Source organism: Ambystoma mexicanum, chromosome 1p, assembly GCF_040938575.1.
Source record: "Ambystoma mexicanum isolate Mex_15411 chromosome 1p, UKY_AmexF1_1, whole genome shotgun sequence".
NCBI lineage: Eukaryota > Metazoa > Chordata > Amphibia > Caudata > Ambystomatidae > Ambystoma > Ambystoma mexicanum.
In genome coordinates, this window is record NC_090921.1 from 348,180,046 (window position 1) to 348,202,749 (window position 22,704).

At 44.2% G+C, this 22,704-nt stretch overlaps 1 protein-coding gene across 1 annotated transcript in view; it reads right to left on the reverse strand.

Annotated features, from left to right (window-relative positions):
• The window catches only part of LOC138570070 (N-acetyllactosaminide beta-1,3-N-acetylglucosaminyltransferase 3-like), a 397,006-nt gene that overhangs the window by 120,423 nt on the left and 253,879 nt on the right, over nt 1–22,704 (reverse strand). The window contains exon 3 of the mRNA XM_069648653.1: nt 1,101–1,137. The gene's annotated coding sequence lies outside the window, so the exon portion shown is untranslated. The remainder of the gene's footprint in view (nt 1–1,100; nt 1,138–22,704) is intronic.

The following is a 22,704-nucleotide window of genomic DNA, read 5'->3' on the forward strand; positions in this document are numbered from 1 at the left end:
GTAAAAGGCAGTTTAGGGAGGGGACAGACCCCAAGGGGGGAGCACAAACGGAATGCCTAGTGATTTTTACTGCGAGGTACGCGGGGTGAGGATAACACATATAGGCCAATGAGGGGGAGGCACGGTGGGGGTGCCAGAGCGTGTGGGATCAAACTTAGCTCCTCGCATTTCTGAGAACTGTCTTTACCTCGAGAGTATCCACTGAGCTCATGTCTAAGTAACAGGTGCATATCACGTGGTCAAAATGTGAGAAGAAAGCTCTTTTCATCTAATGAACCAATTGTGTTGCTAGGGTGTGAATGTATCGAGGCCAAGGACCAAGTGGAAGAAGATCGGCACAAGTAATTGCAGCCAATCATCTGGTGGTCCATAAGGGGCCGACATTATGTATATAGGAGCCCCACCAATGAGAATGATGATATAATAGTGTATACTGTTTGCATAATGAGTGACGCTGCTGTTCTTTAAAATGCCTTGTTTGCCTTGCAATAACCAGTGCACTCTGTGGCCGTAGGGTTTGAATGCCCCCGCTGACATGTATTTATTTTTGTCGAAGTAAAAGACCTTGTTTTTCTTGCAACATGGGTTTTGAGCTTTTTTGCCCTACAGGGTTGCATTTAGTCCATGTCTGGTTGTCAGGAGGTCTGCCACGCAATATCGCCCTTAGGTTTCTGCAAGATGTATTCATCGACCCATCCAGGGGGTGCTAGGCCTTGGTAGCCAGGCCCTGCTCCAGGTTGCCACCAGGGGTGGACTGGCCAATGTAGAACTCTGGAGCTTTCCCGTTAGGCCTCTGCACGCTGGGTCTCGTTTGCGTGGTAACCTATTTTAAATCCAAATGTTCTCATAGGAAAAGGGTTGGACTTGCTGAAACTGTGTAATATGCCGCCACTTTAAACCTTATTTCCGGTGTCTCCGTTTGTTTCCCAGTCCACCCATGGTGGCCACCTGGGTTATACTTTCAGGATCCAGTCGCACTTTCTTAAAAAAGTCGTGTGGGCAAGTGCTAGCCTGGGACTTATTTCCATAGATGAAAACTGTGTTATTTAAAACCATCTCTCATCTAGACACAATGATTAAAATAGTAGGAAACTGATCACCTTTATGATTGGTCCCAGGAGTTCTCAACGATGAATTCTGTGGAAAAGAACAAAGACAGGGAAATTCAATTTTGCATCATCTCAAGTCAAAGGTAACAATCAAAATATTTCAATATTGAAGATATGGGTGAGGGGGTTTGGAAGTTCTTCACCTTAAGAAAACTTTGTATAAACAAATGAGAGAAACTGCACATTGATAACGCACTTCTGACGGGGTGTACTTAAGGACGTGGAGTGATGAGCTGCTTGCATGCAGGGCATTAAGTGGGCCAGGTATAGGCAGGGCAGAGCTCTGGCAGTCTTCAAAAAGTGTTTGCGTGCCGGGGCTCTGCCGGGCTCAGTCCGCCTATCCCTAGATGCGTCACACACCTGTGGCAGCCCTTTAACTCAACAGAGCCAAAAGGAAAAGGGCTGCCTGTTGGGTCGGAGCTTGTGATTACTTATTAGAAAAAACAGCTATGCTGAGTTAAAGGGCTGCCTGAGGGGTTTGGTACATCTCACAAAGAAACAAAAGGAGGCAAGGGGAAGAGATATCAATTCCTTTGGTGCACCTTCCACTCTTGCTTGACTCCCACTATCCCTCCTCTCTCTGTACACCCACTGCATTTAGGTCATGCCCCCTTGTTAGAGCCCCTCCCTCAAACCGTCACCCAATTGAAAGCACGGTCTGCATGTGATCATGGAATTAACACCAACTTTGTAACCTAAAAATGTATCTAAAGTCCGAATACAATGCAGCCCTGCAAGAAACGTTCCTGGGGGCAGCATTAATTGCTTCATAATCTGTCTGAAATAATCTGTAATTGCAAGCACTGCCCGAAGATCAACTTGATTTAGCCCAAAAGTATTGATTATTGGCCTCACCAGGTCACCCAAATCCTCTCTTTCTCCTTTCAGCTTTATCTGGTCAAGCTTGGGGCAAGAGGTGTACTATTCAAGACATGCCAACATTTTCCATTCTATTTGGTAGATGATTGTCCAATCCTTTTCTTTCTCTTTGCATTCAGGGATGTGTGCTCCTGTATTTGTAATGGGGAACTACAGGTCCCAAAAGGCAAAGAAAATAACACAGCTTGTTAGCAGGCTTTTTTCCAGTAAGTTTGTTTGCGAGAATATTTGTTGGATTTAACAAAGCATAAGTTCATGAGGAATTCAATTTAGAAGTGTTTTATTTCTTTGTTCTAAACTCTCTAACTTTGGGACATCTTGACTTGGAAGATCATAGCTGATGATGTTCATACATTTTTCTAATTTCTCCTTAAATGCACATACATCCTATTAATTTTCTTATTCAAAGGGTACTTTCCCCCCAACCTTTTAATGCCACGAGTTATATAATATGGCTTTGTCTTAGCCACGACCCACTAGCTTGCTGTGAATTTAGTTCTGATGTCATGGAGATAAAAAAAAAAGTCAAGTGGTGACAACTGGACGGGTGCACAGAAAAAGTCCCTAGGCACCCGCGTTGGGGTTTCACCTTCAAGGAAACATTGGGAGTGATTCACCGGAGCAAGCATATACCCAGGTGAAGTAATGCAATATGTATACCCAGGGTATGTTCCGTTACCTTATACTTACTTGTAAAGTGCAATTTTACACCCAAAAAGGGGCACCAATACTCCGCGGTACAAGGAACGCAAACAAAATGTACAACAAGCGGTAGGTAGTTCAATTGAAAAATCATGTTTTTTTCAGTAAAAAAGTTAGAGTTTTTTGAACCTTTGTAGATCTGAGGTGATTTTCTATATTGCCGATGCCACAGGGAAGTGCATTTCCTAGTTCGACCATCTGAGCCAAGAAATATCGTGAAGTACAACTTTTCTCCCAGAATGGAACATTCGGCCTTGTAGCAAACCCTCTCGATAGGTACAGAGGACCCAGCTCAAGAAAGGACTTGTGAATAAGACAATGTCAATTGGCCCAATGACTTGTCCAGGGAGTGGCCTGGGGTGGCACGTGCTACCCCTAAAATCTGGTGCCACCCCATTTTCCTACACTATGATCATTAAACTTTAACGGCAGGAATGTAAGACACTAATGTTAGAACTTAAAGTAGATATGGGTAGTGGTGACAAATAGTAAATGAATACTATTCAAATGTGTGTGTGTGTGTGTGCGCGCGCACTCGAACTTCATGCCTCCCGTGCATAAGTCAGTCCCCCATTTGGGCCAGTCCAGTCAAAAGAGTCTGGACAGGCCACTGAATTGGCCATGTGTCTCTGTAAGTCTGTGGAGCTGGCAAAGAGCTGGGTGGCTATGCTGCCGATGCAGCGGTTTGAGGAACAGCCTTGCTGCCGCCTTCCATACTCTAAGGGGTAGATTCTCAAAAACATGCGCATCTCAACGAGATGTGCAATCGTGCTAATATGCGCTTGTGCCATCGTGCATCACACTGCGAACCATGAATTCTCAAAAGAGACAGCAAAAAAGTAACATGAACAAGACAACACAAATCTTTGCGCTGGAGATCAGCAAATAAGTGGGGATTTACCATTGTGTGGAATGCGCGGAACGTGTTTCTGGTGCATCTGTCAGATAAACACGTTTAATGAAGAAATGTTGCTATGAGCATCATGTTGCACCAAAAAAAACGTGCAATTTGTTTACTGTTCATTTTCTTTTTTGTGTAATGTAAGTGCTAAGTTTGGATTAATACAATGATACCCATTCTTTGAAACTGAGCAGACTAGTGAGCCTTCTTCACCATTGAGATAGGGGCATACCATTTAAATGTTACAGGTACAAGTTGGACCGTGTGATATAGGAATGTCATTGCGCAATGGGTAACTCTGGGTTGTATAATAGGGTTTTGCATTCAATCGCGTCACTAAGTGTGTGATCACTATCCAGCCACATGGAAAGCGCCCTACTTCCTACTGCCCCCTCTTTGTTCTGACTAAGCATATTGTAAGTTGTTGAACCTCTGCACAAAGGATGGCGTGTGGCGGCATCATGTGTTGCCAGAATCCCTCTGAGGATACCTGCATGTCAGGGACATTCACTGGCCAGTGTCTGGATGTTGTGGCAAGCATGCTTGACAATGTCATACCAGTAGATGCAGCTGTCGAGGGCGGCTCCAGGCTAGGAAGCATTCATGTCCCTGCTGATGTCGCATGCCGTGCACACAGACTTCCACACACGGAGTGCCAGTGACTCCTATTCCTGTGCAGGTGTTCTTTGGCCGCAGGGGATGTGAGGACCCAACAGGTGCAATCCATAGCAGTGCACACACTGGGAAGCCTGGAAGGTCATACAATACCCTTACTGTTCCTGCCATCGCATATGTATACTGAGATCTGGCTACATGCATGTACCCTGGGAGATGCAATCATCACATTGAGGAGCTGGTGCAGGGGTGGTGACTGTGAGGATTGGGACTTTCCCCACCTGAGCTCCTTGTCCTCTGGAAGGAGCCAGTGTCAATACACGTGCAAGGCTGCTGCCAGCTTTCCCGGTGGTGGTATGAGGAGCTCTTCATCTGCCGATATGACTAGGGAAACCATCCTACTATAAATCCTTCCTCTTCCTCACGAGTATGCAGCAGCATGATGGCTACTAAATCGGCCATTGTGGAAAAAGTGTAGCCGCTGAAATACAAGGTCGTTTTATAGGTTCCATGTAATGATGTCCCGACAAAAATGTCACCTGACAAAAAAGTCACTGCTTTTTGCTGAGACATTATTACATTGAACATGCGGGGGTCACCCCTGCATTTTTTTATTTTACAAGGTGATCATGAGACATATCCGCAACCTGTCACCAAATATAATGTTGCCAATGGCTTTCACGGCGACATTAGGTATGTGGACATAATATATGGGGACATTATTACCTGATACCCCTTTATACTGTGTTGTGTGTTCTGATTGCAGTGTGATGCGTCGCTTATTTTGGTGGGCAAATTATTTTCTCACTTTTGTGGGCCATTCAAACCACTTTTTTTTGGAGCAAATAGTGTTGGGGTTTTTCTTGGTGCAAAACATTTGTTACATTTTTGTGAATAGAGTTATTGTAGCATATTTGCCCAATTGCTTTATTGTCAATACGTTCTTTGCATGCATTATTATGATATGATGTTTTATTTATAGCGCACCTATACACAAGTGTTTCAAGGTGCCTATACTGAAGTGTTTAAATCATGCTGATTGACATGCTTTATGCCAACTTTGTGCCACATTTGCCCTCCGTGTGCACCTATTATTTGCACTGGCACATCTCCTGAGTATCATGAACAACTATCGCTAACATATTTGTTTTGCATGTCAGATTTGCATCAGAACAAAGCTTTGGAATCTGCCCTTTTGTAACTTTTTAATGGCCCGTGCTGGAAGGGCTAAGTAGATGGATTTTAATGATCTAATTTATGGTCAATATTGGCATCGACCATGACCACTTGCTGAGGGAAAGGGTGGTAGAGGGAATCCTCTTCAGTAGTGTAAGATGATAGAACCAGCTTTGAGTGACATGTCTAATTTGTGGGACATATGATACTTGACCACATAGGTTGACTTCTAACTTGTATGTGTGCTAACGCATATACATGTATCCAGTGTTTGTACCTCTTTCCTGCAGGTGGTCGGTTTAACAACATGGCTGTCACTATCACTATCTAGATTAAGCACCATACCTGTTGCCCGCACACATAAAGAATTGTATTCTGAGGTGCAATCATTTAGCCCAGTGCTGAAGATACAAGTTAAATAGTAACAGTGATGACTTTGATCCCGCAGGGATGCTGCAGGCATTTGGTGTGTCTGGAATTCAAACCTCTCCAGCTCTGCCAACTGGGAGCGGTTATCCAGGTAAGCAAGGATGCAATTCGGAGAGGCTTTAGACAATCCAAACAACCAACCAATCAAGATGCTTTGGTCAATAGTAACAAATGCTGCCAAGAGATTAAATCAGATCAAGGCCAAACCTCACCCAGCTGTCATTGGATGTCATAAAACCGTCAATCCAAAAAACCAACAAATCAAGATGCTTTGGTCAATAGTACCAAATACCGCCAAGATATTAAGTAAGATCAAGGCCCAGGTCCTAACCTCCACCCAGCTGTCATTGGAGGTTATAAACCATGGAGGTGACCACCATCTCAAGACCCATGCTCGGATGGAATCCTGCCTGACAAGGTGTCAGTGTGTAGTTTTGTTTCACATGGTTTTGGAGTTGGCAGGTGGACACCGAGTCCATGACTTTGCCAAAACGTGTCAGTAGAGAAATTGATCCGATACTTTAAAGATCAGAGTGACAAGGAGTCCTTTATTTAAAGTGGAAGGGCCTCAGCATGCTTAAAGGATTCTGGAATTTTTCCTGTTTTAAACAAACAAATTATTATCCTGGTACATGGTAAAGTGATAACATTAAGCAGATTTTAAACAGTCTTAGCCAAGCAGCATCCTCTTGGGCATGGATCTGCATCCTGCAGTTCTATGGATAGTTTGGACTATGACTCCCTGTGAGAAACCCGAAGGTGCCTCACTTACTAGCCCCCGGGGATCTGTCATCCATGTGGCCACGACACGGCCATCGCTCTTGGATTTGGTTCCTGGGGGTGGACCAGTGGGGGAGGATCAACCGGCCGAGCGGTCTTTGGGCAGTGGAAGTGGAACACCGAGGGTTGAGATGCAGTATCCCTTTCCTTGTAACACCTTTTCCCCATCCTACTCTGTAGGACATTTAGAAGCTCTACCCCCCTCTTTTCCCACACAAACACTTTCTTACACTGTGACAGACAACAGATTAACACCAGAGTCGTTTACCAGACATGTCCCAACACACGGGTCAGGTGAGTCATTCAATTGACAATGACCACGCACACCTGACAACCCTTTACCTTCCCCACAGGGACAAAAGGCAGAGCATGAAAGCACACTTCGAGCAAGGCAGAATGCACGAGGAGACAGCTACACCAAACCGGCAGTTCAAATGGATAAGAATGTCAGTGAGACCTGGAAGGATGACGAAGGCTGAATTGCTGTTGCCTTTTCAACTCAGAACCCACAAAAACATAAGACCAGGAATTACAGCTGGGGTGCAGACCAGAAGATGTCAATGTTACACGGGGGCCTCCTGCTTTGATAACGCAGGCGGAGAGGCAAGCTGACTACAGTGGTACTATCCTTGACTCCAGAGAAAAAAGGAGCCAACGGGTTCAGCAAAGCTGGTGTGTCGGAGGAAGCTGATAGTAAACCAAATTGTGTTGAGTCCAAGGTTGCAAGTAGCAACATTTTGAATTCAAGGAAACGGTATGTGTTTGAACTTTAAAGGAATCCCAGTTAAGGTCCAGGAGCAGAGGGGTCAGGTGCCATGTGAGCTCTCATTCGAAAGACTCTGACCGGTCCCTGTTCTGTGAAACTACAAAAACCAGAAGCCCTAGGAAAGGGTGGTGTGAGACATCAGAGTGGTCCTACAAGGGTTAAGTCAAATCCCTCGCAGAATCCAAAGTCTCTGACCCATTGCCAGAGGAATGCTAGGGTATGGGAACCTTGATTTCCAATAGAATTGTGAACTGTAGTAAAAGGCAAGTGTGAACACGACAGAGGGATGCAGAAAGAATGCTAGGAGAAGGAAAACCCTGCTTTCTGATGCAAAGAATGAATAAATGAACTGTGTTAAAGAAAGGCCATAGTGAACCCGATGAGGGAGGCCTTTTTTTGCAAGGAGGATCCGTGTCCATCAAAGGGAGATCCTAGGGGCATAATGCAATTGCCCTGGGTGCAAGACCACCAAGAGAAATTTTGTTATTTGTGAATCAAGATTAATACACCCTTGAACATTGTGTCAACAAGAGTGAACCCGGTCGAGGGTTGTCCGCATTGGGGAGTTGTTTAAAAGGATATCTGAATATCACAAGCAATATTTGAAAGGCCGTAGAGAATCTGATGGAGGGATCTTAGCACGTCGGCGGGAGATTCGGGGGCGAAGAGTAATCACCCAAGGTACAAGAGTACTAAAGGAACCTTTTGCTGGTTTGTTTGTTACTTTGAATCAGCAAGCCTTCTACGGCAAGAGACTTTTTCAGGAAAGAGACTTAGCCTCTGAAGGTTTTGATAATGTTGAACTTGAACTGTGAACCTCATGCTGATGAGGCCAAGGAGTGTGCTGTGCTCGAGAGTCCCGCTTTGACCCGTGCTTCAAACGTGGGGAAGGGAGACCCAGCCATACCATCCTGACATATCATTTTGTGAACACTTCTTTCTTTTCTGGTGAACATTATCCTACACTCTTTTTGTAATTTAGTAGTAAGGATTGGCAATATTGTATTTTGTAAAGGCCCTTTATATTTGACAAGACACCCCTAGGACTGCCTTATTATTATTTGATGATCGTAGCTTGCTCCCATATTAGATTTAGGTTTAGATTAGGCATTTATCTCACCCGTTATAAAGGTCCGTAAACACCCTTAAACTATGATCTCTTGTGTCTGTCTTTACTATTGCCACCATGAGTTCCTTATACTCCCATAATCCCTCGCTATTGACTATACAGTTGAGAGTTCTTGGGAGTTGTAGACAAAAACATCTGGCGAGCCAAAGATTACAGACCAATGCTCTAGCTGTTTAGCTTTCAGAATAAAATCCTCTGTGTCAATTAAACAAATTGGGGCTATAGAATAATACAGTTGGATGAAATGGGGAGACTGTAAATTTAAATGTATTCATTAGTGAAATCAGATGCAAAAGAAATGAAAAAAAACAGATTTAGGAAGATTAGCCCTTATGTTCCCTGCATCAGTCTGGTGCTGTTAGAGAGGCTTCATTTCGAATTACATATATCCTTGTTGAAAAGATGGAGCTCTGTTTTGGCACACAGAAGTGATATTTTACCCATATATTTGCTAAATGTCGTCTTGCCGTTTGTTTATGTAACTTTGTACATGCAAACAATTACTGACTTGGTGCAACTGACCTGACTTCAAAATGTTCATAAGAATGTTTAAGTTTAATTGGGAAGTGGGCACACACCTACGCTGATATATTTAGGAGGTGTAAGGAGTAGCCCGGGAGAGTGTGGGCCTCACTGAAGCAGCCTTGCTTCCAAAAGTCAAACAAAGTTAAAGTTGCCTTATTAGGTCAGTGCTGGCAGAAGTGAACTCCCTCGAGAGACTGGCATGGCGGGGAGAGAGGGGTGTCCTCGAAAGGGTCTCATTTGAGAAGGGCTTATTCACTGGGCAATCTATTCTACTTGAAATCCATTTTGCGCTGTGACAGGAAGGCAGAGTGTTCACACAGCCAGCCCTCTGAGAATCCCTTTGAGAAATTTAAGAACAAGCAAGTGTTTATCAGCAGATGAACACATCATCTGTAGCTTCTACCACTCCCCAGCCCAATACTGCAGAGGTGAGAAATGTTACTCACTAAGAAAACCGTACCGCCCTTACCCCAGGCAGGTACAGCAGGAAATGGACACAAGCTGAAGATGGCACGAGTAACCAAACTAACGGTATGACAAAACATATGTATCCAATAGACATGAAGCGGTTATAGGTCAAATGCTCGAATGCATTTGATCGAATGACAATATGCTCGAGTCAATTTGACCGAAAAAAAGGTTGAATTTTTTTGTTGTTTTTTTTTGTTTTTTGGGGTGGTCACTAAAAAACACCTTTTTTAAAAACACCTTTTTTACCTATACTAGAGCACAAAAAAACGATATACATTTAAAATAAAATTGGACCTTTTTGTTTTCGGTCAAATTGACTCGAGCATTTTGTCATTCGATCAAACGCATTCGAACATTTGACCGGACAAGACATGAAGCACATATGCACTCACAATGAAGAAAATGCACTAGGTCAAATATGCACTTATACAAGAAGAATATTTACTGTATCCACTTATACACAAAGAACTAACACAACACTCATTGGACATGAAGAAACATTCGTGTTTAGGCAGCAATCCTTTTCAAAATGGACACCACTGATGGATCAGAATTAGCAACTGTCTCCCAAGCAGAAAATATATTTTAATGCTGAACCTCAAGGCTGAAGTACGAGGAAAGAAGGTTCCCATGGAAGGAGGGATTTTGCCAAGAATGCCAGGTGCACAGGCTCTGGCAGTGAAATGTAATGTGAAATAGGAATTGGATAGTAGAAAATACAATTTTAGCAGTGCCTTGTAGAGTTTTCATAACTAGACTTGGCACGAAGCAAGGAAAGAGATAGGGAGGGACAGGAGAACCATTCAGAAGAGCAATGGGATGATGGTCTTGTTCATTCGGCCTTGCATGCCATGCACTGTGCAAGGTATTTGACCATCCACACACAGAGTGTGCATTCGCCTGGGCTTTTTTAAAATTTTGTAAGAAATGGAATGATGGTAGATGAACCTCAGAAAACATGTGCGACTAATCAGCATGCATGTTCCTATACTCACCGCACAACAAACACATAGTCAAGTGTACTCCAGGGGGACACAGCGTACAGGCATGGGTACATCAAAGCATTTTAGGAAGGGGGAAGGCAACACCTTTGTACTGCCACGGCCAACCTAATTAAATATTAAAGGCTCCATGGAACTGCCCTGTACAATTGTTTAAGTTCTGTGTGGTGGCAGCGCATACTGATGGGAGTTAAATGAAAGCAGGCCTGCAAAGAGGTTTGGTCACAGAACTAACACAAGGGATAGGATACTAACACCTCTTTGATATGCAATGTGTCATCTTGAAGCTAGCTCCCACCCCTTTGTATGAAGGGCAGTCAATGTCATGTCTGAGACAACTGCTTACAGTGGGCAACTCCTGAAGGAACCCCCTTTCAGCAGAAAGAAGTATGTGATTTAGTGGAGACAGAAAGTCTGTTCTCGCAACAAACTTCAAGGGAGACCCGCTCTTTGATCCAGCAGGAAGATGGGTGGGACTTAGTAGTACATGTTGTCACCCCTTACCTTTCCTGTTGCAAAACACTCTTGTTAGGACCTCATGCACAACAGAAGATTGTTGGTGGGGACCCAGGATTTGTGCACCAATCAATGGAGCCCATTTGGCTTTAAAAGAGGGTTGACCCCCTCTTTTGTCAGATCCAACGACTTTGAAATGAGTGAGAAGGACTCATTTGGACCCTGTGTGATGGTACAGTCCGCCTTACAGCTTCCACCAGTGAAGGAAGGCCAGGATTCCCAAGAGAGAAGCAAGATCCCTCCCCTAAACATCTCCCAGGGAACAGAGGGAGATACAGACATCAGTGGACCCGTCCAGCAGCTCCAGAACCGGTACCCAGCCACACACAGCATGCCTTGCTAGGTTCTGCCAGCAAGCTTCTTAGGTGGAAAGTGCCAGAGAGTCTCTGAACAAAGGACAAGGCCGTTGCTGGCCCACACTCTCCTTAGCTTTGGGTCATCCATCTTAAAGGATGACACAAGCCCTGTGAAGAAGCTAGGAGGAGTGCCATGACAAGCATAAACCAGCGTCCATCTTTTAAGGACATTTTTGAGGCCATCGAGCACCCGAACTGCGACCAGCTGCACCACTGACTGTTGTCATGCTGCAGTCACTAAAGCCATCTGAGACCAACCAACATTCCAGATCCGCGAATCAGCACAGAGACAATGATTCTTGACCCTGAGCCGCTGTGTAGGCCAGCCTGCAGTTGTCCTTCCAGCCTCGTTTGCCGAATTGCATGCCGCCTGACACTCGCAGCTGTCTCACCACTTGAACTCTGTGATAGGAGCAGCAAAGTGTCCTGGAACCGACTCGATGCTGTCAAGCATTAAGATCATCTCAAGCACCAGGTACATTGTGGTTCTGTCTCCCTGGTCCTTCTCCAAAGGCCCCGAAGGACATTTATGACCACATGTTCCCTTGGTGCCGAAACCAAATAACCTTCAACAGTTAAGACTGATTGCTTTACAGACTATACTCCTGTCAGTATCCAGAGTGCATCCCTTTCCTTCGTGAAACTGGTGGATTGTATTTCATAGTGTGCTAGAAATGTTTGTTGTAATAATAATAAAGTAGATATTTGTATATTTTCTTTAAAAAGGTAGCAGGCGTTGCCATAGCATTTCGGTGCTGGACTGCCCATGTGGGTGGGACAAAGACTGACATGCAAAGGAGATTTCCCATCTGTGAAAGGTACAGTGAGCAAAAAGCGTGTGCTGCAAACTCTCATCTCAGAACAGGTTATCATGCCATGTTCTTTCTGAAGAGGAGCGCCAGCTACCTTTTTTTGAAATATTTGCAAGGAATTTGGGGTTGGTCACCCTAGGTTACCTGGGGGCAACCAGACGTGGACTCTCTGCTCACTGTGCTCAGAGAGGCACAGCTTCACCTCACTGATGAAGCCCAACAAGGCTGAAACACGTGTATGGGGTTGCTGGTGGTACTCTTGTTCAGAGAGGAATTGCCATAGCATTTCGGTGCTGGACTGCCCATGTGGGTGGGACAAAGACTGATATGCAAATGGATATTTCCCATCTGTGAAAGGTACAGTGAGCAAAAAGCATGTGCTGCAAACTCTCATCTCAGAACAGGTTATCATGCCATGTTCTTTCTGGAGAGGAGCGCCTGCTACCTTTTTTTGAGATATTTGTATATAACCTTGACTGGACAGTCCCTTTTATCATTGGGTAATAATTGTATTTTTGCTGTTTTGCAACTAACCAGCGATCCACGACCTTGCAGAGATAAGCGTGCCATTTCGTCCACGTTACCAAAATTGGACAAGGAGGTTTATAATTTACTTGTGTTTCCAATATGTTTGGATCCCTTCTGGTGTACTAGAGGTGTGAGGCTCATTGATGGTTTAGAAACCGATATTTATCCCTGGATCACTTGTACCCCGGAAGTTGATTGGTCACTGTGGCCCTGTACTGTAACTCGGACAGCCATGCCGATGCTGCTGTCCATGGTTCACGTTACAAAGCCACCTGGCAAGTGCCCAGGCTAGTGGGCAGGCCCTGAGAGACTTGTCTTTCCTGACAGGAGGTACTGGATCATTGTGACGGCCCTAACACTGGATCTTGCGGTGGCCCTGTTCAGAATGCATAGTCATAAGCGCAGACCAGGGCACAGGCAGAGCAGCGCAGAAGACGGGCCTGTCTGCATACAGGGCTGGCCTTAGCGGCGGCAAAACCCCGGGCAGCAAAACAAAAATGTACCTCACTCCCAGCCAATAGGCACTGATGTGAAAGCCCCAGCACCCTATTGTTATTAAATCGGGTGCATTTAATTTGACAAGGGTGCCTGCCGCGCTTTCTCCCACCATGTCAGCTCGGGGGAGACCTTGAAAAACATTTCCAGAGCTGGCGTGGCAGGGGGATAATGTCACCCCGGTCTGCATATACTGCGCGTAATCATTTTTTTGAGGGGTCATGGTAGCTTCATCACCATGACCACCGTCTAGAATATGGGTATTGCTTCATGGAACCAGTTATAGATCCCCATTAGAAACAGCACTTTGTTGTGTTATGTTATCGCATAAAGCGCAACGTTGCCTTCAAGAAGGCCTCTATGTGCTGAGAAGACGTAAAACAACAGAATGCCCTTCATCACTCACTTGTTCGGGGTCTTTCTGCCAGCACTCCAATATAAGCGGTAATGACTCTAGTGGCAGAATTCCCACTGATCCTCCCATTTAAGAGGACAACAAGAGGGGGGTTTATTTCTAACCCTGTGTAACCTTAAATAAAGATGTAAAAGCTTTGAGTAAGGCTTTTATGTCTTTCATTAACGTTACGTCCCATTTTCTGTATGGTGGAGAAGATGGGTGGCACATAACTTGCGTTTCCACCGTCCCCTTCCTCTCGAGTCATACAAATACTCCAGCATCAGTGCCTGCATGCATTTTCAATCAGGTGAAAATGCAGGGGATCCATCGCTATGGAGCCTGTCGGCAGGCAGACTCTATAGGTATCCATTGTAAACGCTGCCTGCCACGTGTACCTGGCAGGCAGCGTTTACTCAATTTGCACAGTCGACTGCAAAAGGTGAGGGCAAAAGGTATACACGTGTACGCCGCCTTTTGCCCACTCCTTGTGCACTCTGCCGTGCCAATGAAAATTCTGCGACATCCACGAAAGGGGCCACAACCAGCCGAATTACGGGCTCATGAAAAATGAACTGCAATGTGTATAAATTGAGGATTAATGGGGACCCAGTGCGCCTGACCCCTCCCCGTAGCAAAAAATATAACTCTGGCGTTTTTACCACCAGCAGAACATCACTGACATTTCATACACAGATACCGGCTACCTGCCTCATGCATGTACATTTACGCTGGCCGGTAGCCAGGAGTTCCGTTTCAAGGGTGGGGTGCATGGCTCCCTGCAAATAAGAATACAAACTTAGAACTATGGCATTGAAATTAAATACTGTTCACGATAGTGAGGTTGTAAATTACAAAATGCATTTGTCGATTTATTTTTGGTATTATTTTAGCCGAAAGAATATTTAGAAATATCAAAGGCAAATGGTTTATTTGAAAGCCCATATCGCAGATGGGGAGCAGGTGCAAGTGGATTTAGGTCACCTGGCCTAAGCCCCGCCCACCTGGTGCCCTCCTGCCTGCTGCTCTTTATCACCACTTAGAAAGCCCTGCCCACCTGGTACCTTCCTGCTTGCCGCTCTTTTTCACCACTTAGCAAGCCCCGCCCACCTGGTGCCTTCCTGTTTGCCGGACTTTTTCCCTACTTAAGGAGCCCTCCACCCTCTTTTCCTTTGCAGATGGGGAGCAAGTGCAAGCGGATCCAGGTCACCTGGCCTAAGCCCCACCTACCTGGTGCCTTTCTGCCTGCTGCTCCTTTTCACCACTTAGCAAGCCCCGCCCACCTGGTGCCTTCCTGCTTGCCACTATTTTCCCTACTTAAGTAGCCCTCCAGCCTCTTTTCCTTTGCAAATGGGGAGCAGGTGCAAGTGGATCTAGGTCACCTGGCCTAAGCAAAACCCACCTTCTTAGCCCTGCCTCTTCCTTCCTGCTCTTAAGTATTAGATTAAGGGCGTCTCACGCCCAGGCGTCCTAAGCGAAGGGCAGACGAAGAAAATGGAAATTCCTGTTTGGAACAGGAGGATCCAGGGCCCGACCCCCTGCTCAGACAACATGTAAGCATGCACCAACATGTGTTACTCCCTCTGTCCCCACAGGCCATCCTCACCCCCTCTGGTCCCCCGTGATGTTCCCTTGTGCCCCCACCATTCTCGCACACAGGTGTTGCCTGTTTTGCTTGATTCTTCTACCCTGTCCCCCCTAACCCCCATCAAGCCCACTTCTGCAGGAGTCTGTCCTGATAAATTCTGGTTTCACCATCACCGTTTTGTGGCCAATGCTGGATTTGACTTTTATGGACTTCATTCATTCGCGGTGCGTCACCCTTTCTCAACTCTCATGCTGAACTTCCTTTGCATCTTGTACTCATGGTGGCCCTGACTCATGCTGTTCCCATCTTCATCTTGTATCCTGGCTTGCAATATTGTGTTACTACTGATTTCTGCAATTGTATTCACTCTCCCCTCTTGCTTCTCCACTCTTTTGACTGGTAACTCTCTGTTATCTCCTCCTTTCCCTTCTCCCTTTTCCTATCTCATCCCCTTACTTTCTTCTATGCACTTACTCTATCAGAATTGTCCCTGGACCTAGTATGATAGCAACCTCGTCTGTCTCCTCCCCCCTCCCTTAATGGTTTTTTCCTCCCCATCCCCCCTCCAGCACTATCTGAAATGTCGTCAGGCCTAGTACGATAGTCGCTTGTTTTGTTCCTCCCCTCCCTTTCTGCACCCCTCTCCCTCACCTTTTGTTTTTTTTAAGGCTCTACCAGAAATGTCGTCAGGCCTAGTACGGTAGTCGCTTGTCTGTTTCCATTTCCTTCCCACTCTTCCCCTCCCTTCCTTATCTATGTCTTAGCTCTTGCACTATCTGAAATGTCGTCAGGCCGAGTACGATAGTTAATTTCACATCCTTACTGTTCATGGCCTGTAAGAATGTCATTGTATTTTCCCTTGTTCCCTCACTTGCCCTGAAGTGCTTTGAAACACATTGTGTATAGGTGCTATGTAAATTAACTATCATATCAATATAAATCGACAATAGGTAGGATTTAGGCACGCGCCTATGGGAGAGTATGTGGGCGCATCAGCCAAAGCAATTTCCGAGAGGTGACTCAGAACTTCAAGGCATAATAAAGATTTACAATAAGTTAAGTTATACGTTATTAAAAGTCGAAGCTCCAGTAGAGATAAGTAAATGTGGTCGTAACTAATTGAATGGGACCTAAACAGATATTTCTATGGGTTTTCCCCAAGCACGTGCTCATGAAATGTTATATGACAGAGCACGCTCCAAAGCCCAGCATACCAGGAATATTTATCCGCAGAGCAGACAGTGTGCATTCAAATCTGTGGAAGGGGGTTTGGATCCACTCCAGCACATTTTGCAGGGAATGCAAAGTAAAGTATAATGGGACATTAGAAGTTGTGGAAATTAGGTAGACTGTGTCAGAACAGCTTTATATGAGGGCTTTACATCCCCCCGGCCCCCAAGGAATGTCTAGGCAATGAATGCAAATGGCAAACTTTAGACCATTTTGCACTTGTTAGTCACGGTTAAATTGAGTTTCAGGGTGCTTTTGCGGTGAACCCCAATGATTGTTTGAGCCAAATTGCATGGTGCGGTACATTGAGCCAGTAACTTGATAGGTTACATTTTAAATACAACTTTATAGTGTGTGGGGGGGTCCATCCTAGACATTGGCTGTGGCATTGGGTACTTAATTTTGATAGTAACAAATGTAAAAAAACAGGTAAAATGTAAAGCCAGTATGGATTTGCACCTAGGAAATGTGTTAGACATGTGAATGACATTTGACCAAAAACATCAATGATAATTAGATGGCTTTGTAAAGGCCATTTTAAAGAGCTTAACAGCCAAACGTTTTTTGTTATTGGTAAAATGGTTGTAATTTATAAAAGTTAGTGTAGGTGCCACTATTCGGGGTCTTTAGCCACTTTTGACTTACAATCATTCTACCAATTACATACATAGTGGGTCCTATAGCCAGTGCTAGGACTGGCCAACAATGACCATCTGTGTTCCATACAAAATACTGCATTAACTAACCATCGTTAGCTCCCAAGTGGTCCCTATAATAGGGGCAGACATAGCTCCTCTTCAATACACACTAGCCTGATGTCTGCACATAGTTCTCATCAGAACATAATAGTCCCATGGTCATTAAATCATTGTCCCATGTCATCAGTGCAATACAACAAGTTCAAATGCCTGTACACAATTTCCCCCAATGCTATTAATGATCCATCCGGAAGAAATTTACATCACTTTATAACCCCAATGCCAACACAAAATGCAAGCTTTCCACAATGTCACAGTAATGCAAATATGTCTTGTATTTCCATATTGCCAAATGAAGCCAAGTTCACACTATGCTAAAGAAGTGTACATATGTTCACAGTTCCGACATCGCCTTAGTAATATATCTTTCTCACAGAAATCCAAATTTTCCCCAGTTCACCCAATGCGTAGGCCATACGCTCCCCCTGGACGAATCCTCACCAAACTTTGGAAAAAAAGTATATGGGCCACTCTGAATCATTTTGCAAAGTTTGGTGATGTTTAGTCCAGGGGGGAGGTTAAATGGGGGGCCCAAAACCTCTTTTTTTCCCATAGACTGAATGGGGGAAAAACTTTGCGCACGGCTACAGGCCAAACCGTTGGACGGATTTTCACCAAATTTGTGGCAGGGGCAGGGGCTTGGACCCGAAAGCGTGCTTTAGTAAATTTGGTGACAATCTGTCCAGTACTTTCCTTTAAAACGACCAAAAAATATGTCTCAATAAATTAGTGATATCCATGTCCCCTCCGCGGTCACATTTCCCTGTTCTCTCCGCGGACATGATACCGATTGGCCAGGGGGGTGGCGTCATCACCGCGGACACGCGACATCTTCGCCGATTGGCTACAGCGAGCCGTGATGTACGTCAGAATGTGTGGATGCGCCCAACATCTTGAATCCGAAGACAGCTCGCTACTTACCAGAGGCAAAATGCTGTTTTGGAAACTGTTTTACTCTTTTACGGTGCGTTAGGAGGAGCACAGAGTAAGAGATGGGTTAAATACTGTATTTGTTTGGCTGGTAGATGTTAATGATGTATTCGCCATGCGAAATGGTGTTTGGGAAATTATTTTGATTTCCTACTATGCTTGGGGAGGTTAAAACAGTAAGAGACGGATGAAATACTGTACTTGTTTGGGCGGCAATTGTCTATTATATATTCTGCATTGGCACCTTCTTCGGGATGTTTGTACGTGCAGAAAATGAGGGATCTAATAAGGTTACTATTTGAGTCTGTGCTGTGTACAGGCACCTTGAAAATGTTTGCAGGACACGCGTGGCGTTAGTCACCATTGCTTTTGAGTGTATTTCCCCATTACATTACATTTTCCTATGGGTGTGTTATTGCTTAGTACGCCACCATGGACGTGACATGCTGCAGTGGTTGTGGGCATGGCCTAGAGTCTTGGATGCATGGCTGTAAGCCGTAGGCTGAAGGCCATACTTCCAAGACTGTAGGCCTGCCCACAACCACCGCTGCATGTCACGACCATGCCTACACATGTAGTATTGATTATCGCTTACATGGTTGAGGAGAGAGTGTACAGTGTTGGATGCATGGCCAAATGCCAGGCACCCAACAACAAAGTTGTAGGCACTGGAGTTATAAACCAGTGCACATCAACACATTGCAATCATATCTATGCACAAACAGCTAGGAGTGCAGTGTCTGACCATGAATAAGTGAAGCATAGCACACGTATTAATACACCTGTACAACTGTACATCAATGAGGTGATTGTGGGCAGGATGTAGAGTTTTGCTTCCATGGCTGCAGCCCGTAGCCCATACATGATACTCCTAAAACCCTAGGCCCTGCCCAGAAACACCACTTCATATTACTGCAATACATACACTCGTCCTATAGGTTAGCATGTGAGATGGTTCTGGGGAGGGTGTACAGTGTTGGTTGCATGGCCGAAGCCCAGGCACTCAGAAACGACCTTGTTAGCGATGGATGTATAAGCCATTGTACAACTATACATTCAAAAGTACGTGGACATATATCTTATCCTCTAGGTCCTGCCGTCACCCACTGCAGCACATTACACAGGGACATTAGTGACTGTGTTGCTTTGGTGGATTGGCTCTTTCCATAGAAAGAACTGTTTTTGGCTGCCTTATAACTATAACTGTCCTAACCTTGTTGTACGAATCGTCGCCAAACTTTGAAAAAAAAGATATATCCGACACTCTGACTTTGGTTGGCAAGTTTGGGCATGTTTGGTGAAGGGGGCTGAAAGTTATAAGGGGGAGGTGTTCTCAAAACTTTTTTTTTCACCTTACACTGAACGGGGGAAAAAGGTTGTGCTCACGACCATGTGGCTCTTTCCCAGATTGTTTGCAGACAGCGTGCTGTAAGGTGGCTTTCTTCGGAGGCCCCTTATCTTTTACAAATGTTTTCGTGGGCACGGATACCGCCAGAAACACCTCCAAAACAAAACAGCATTAGACTTCTCACACTCAAGTAACAGTATTTCTCAAGGTGAACTTTGAGGGGTGCCAATGAGCTGTGGAAGCACAAAGTGAAAAAATGCAGTTTTCTTGTCTGCAAAACGATACATTTAAATGGAAGTTCGTGCTCACTGCACCACGACCAATTACAGCGTGTGGATTAAAATGTGTTTTGGACTAATATTTCCCTCAAATTGGCATCTTCAGTTTTGAAAACTAAGGCCATCATCTGCACTGTTTGTTTGAAACAGCGCTTCTGCAGCTGCATGGGAGTAGAGGTTCTCATAATTAGATTTCATTATGTTGCTTCAAAGCAAGAATGTATTTGCCTTCTGAGTGAAGGCCACACAAGTTGCTTTTTGGTTTACAGCTCAGTACGCCCGCGCATCCGCGTGAATGTAAAGGGCCAATTGTTTTTTTACCTTGAGCCCAAGAGAAAATTGCTCGCTATTCACTGAATGAAAGGGTAGAAAAAACAGCAATTGATAAGGTTATGTTTTTAAAAGTTTGTAAGGGACATGCATATCAGTCAACGAAGATTCTTCGCTGCAAACACATTTGTGACTGTTTTGCCGAAAAAGAATGGAGGCTGTAAATGTTTTGTAACTTTACTTTGGCCCACTGTACAGCAAACCATGCTTTATTTTTAGGTAACTGCACATCTATTTGTGCTACTATAATTGACATATTATTTTTCTACCCTTGTACAATTTTCCTGTAATGTTGCAGAGTGCAGAGGTTGCTCATTTGCAGGGTATGACTGCAATCAACCTTTTTTACTATTTATATTTCTAATTTGAAACGCTTACTTTGTCCAAATAGGTTTGTTTATACCTTTGCATGTTTTTTTGGTCTTCTTTGAAATGACGAGACGTAATTTTTTTTTATTTCTCCACTCTTTTTTGTTTCATACCTAAATTATCGTCTTTCTGTGTACTTGCCATTTTGTTTTCTCTTACGGCGCATGCAAAATTTCGCCGTTTCTAACCTCCACCTATATGTACACTTGGACATTAGTAACATATTACTAAAATGTCAACTTTGAGCAGATATTTTTGTGTAGCACTTTGCACAATTTCTATTTGATCTTTTAAAACATTTTGGTACAGGTTGGTTACTGACACTTACTTTTTTTACCCTTTCCTGCCTAGGTATATTTTGCCGTCCTGTGCGTGCCATGGTTTTCGAATCCCGAGTGAGGGCTTCTTCGGACGGCAAATACAACTGCTGGTGAGCGGTTGCCTGTCTATAACAATAATGTGGAATGACACTGTAAGCCTGCTTTGTCCGTTCGCTGAACTCACTATTCGGAGCAACGTGACATCCTTTATGGTGCTGTAGGCTCATCGTCATGACGACTTCTGGGAAATAACTATGGAAACAAAGCTACTGCTTCAACGAAGACCCCAAAATGTTTGTTTGAGCAAAAAAAAGGCCTCCTCATCTTCAACATTTGCAATGCCTCCCTAACCAGCATTGTAATCATTGCCTTGAGTATGCGCTTATTCCGATGGTCTCTGCAAGTTTGTTATTAAATAAATCTACTTTGTAACCTGTAAAATGGTTATGTGTTCTTTGCCATTCCACTGTTTTATTTGCAAATGTAACTTATTGCCTTGTACGTCGCTGATTGTTTATTTACAGGTTCTGCGTCACGCCACGTACTTGTGCTTTTTGTAACCTACAATGGAAAGGGAAGAGGGGCTATCTATGCAATAACCGCCTTCCCTTTCTATGGCGGTCATCTTGAAAAGGATTTTCTTTTGTGATCCTTACTGCTTCGGATTACTACACGTACACGTCCTTTTTAGTAGCACACGTTACTGCATTCGTAATTTAGAGTATTGCTGGCAAAGATTATTGCGCCTATGCACTTTCCAGAGAAATAAGTAGTACGTGGAGTGTATTCAAGTTTTATTTTTTTTCAATTATACCGTGAAAGGTCGTTATTAACCCATTGTTAACTTTGTTTACGGTTGGCTTTATTTTTTTGCCACGGCAGGCAATAAGGTAATATGCGACCGGCATTGAGCAAAAAGTCATCAAACAGTAATATGATTGACTGTATGTGTGGCAAAACATTTTTTGTCTGTTATGTGCAAGGTAGCAACTCAGTTTCTTATGCTTTTGCATTACACCACTGCTGCTGTTTCTTAGGGAGGAAGGCGACATTTAGCTGATGTTTTTTTCAGATAAGTTCAACTTTCCCTATCAATATATAATGTGTAGTGCATTGGCAATCGCTGCATACCAATACGTGTTGGCGTTGTGTAAGGCAAATGTTGAAGGTGGAGGTTCCTACATGATTATAAAATCTATTTCCACATTGCCCAACAGGCATACTTCGTTCGGGTAAGGGTGTACTGATTCTGGGACATGTCACGGTGCTGTACGACATTATTTTTTCATGTGGCATTCTTCGGAAGCTATATACTGTTTACCAAACGACCCTTCCTAAAGGGACCTTTTGGTTATGTTGCACTACTGAAAATCTGTGCCATGCCGTACAGTTTTTTCTTAGCTACACCTTACACTTAAATTGTACTACTAAAAACCCGTCCAATTCACACAAAAAAACTTTGTTAAGGGGACGTTATGGTTAAGTTGCGCTACTAAAAACCTGTGAAATTCCCTAAAAAAACGTTATCATCATGACATTATGGTTCGTGGTAAAACCGAAAAACCCCTAAAATTCTCCAGTTATGGTAGCCTAAGCAGCCATAACTGCCTGCACCACTGTGCACTGCTAACACTAACACCAGCTAAGCAACCATAACTCGTGCCACCACCGTGCACTGCTAAGACTAACACCCAGGACATCAAAGATGACATCACAAATATCATTCATGACATCAATGATGACATCCATGCGCTTCTACCTTTCATACAAGGGGTGGTGAATGTAATGTTGCAAAAATAATTAGGGATTATTGGAATATGTGTAATAAACTACATACTTCAACATGCAATGTAGTGTTCTAAAGAACATTCCATTGCAGTGTTCTTTCTAGTGCAGGAACCTACTCATACAGACATGTAGGTATTGGCTGCAGCATACACCACAGAGGAGCTACATTTGAAATTTTCCA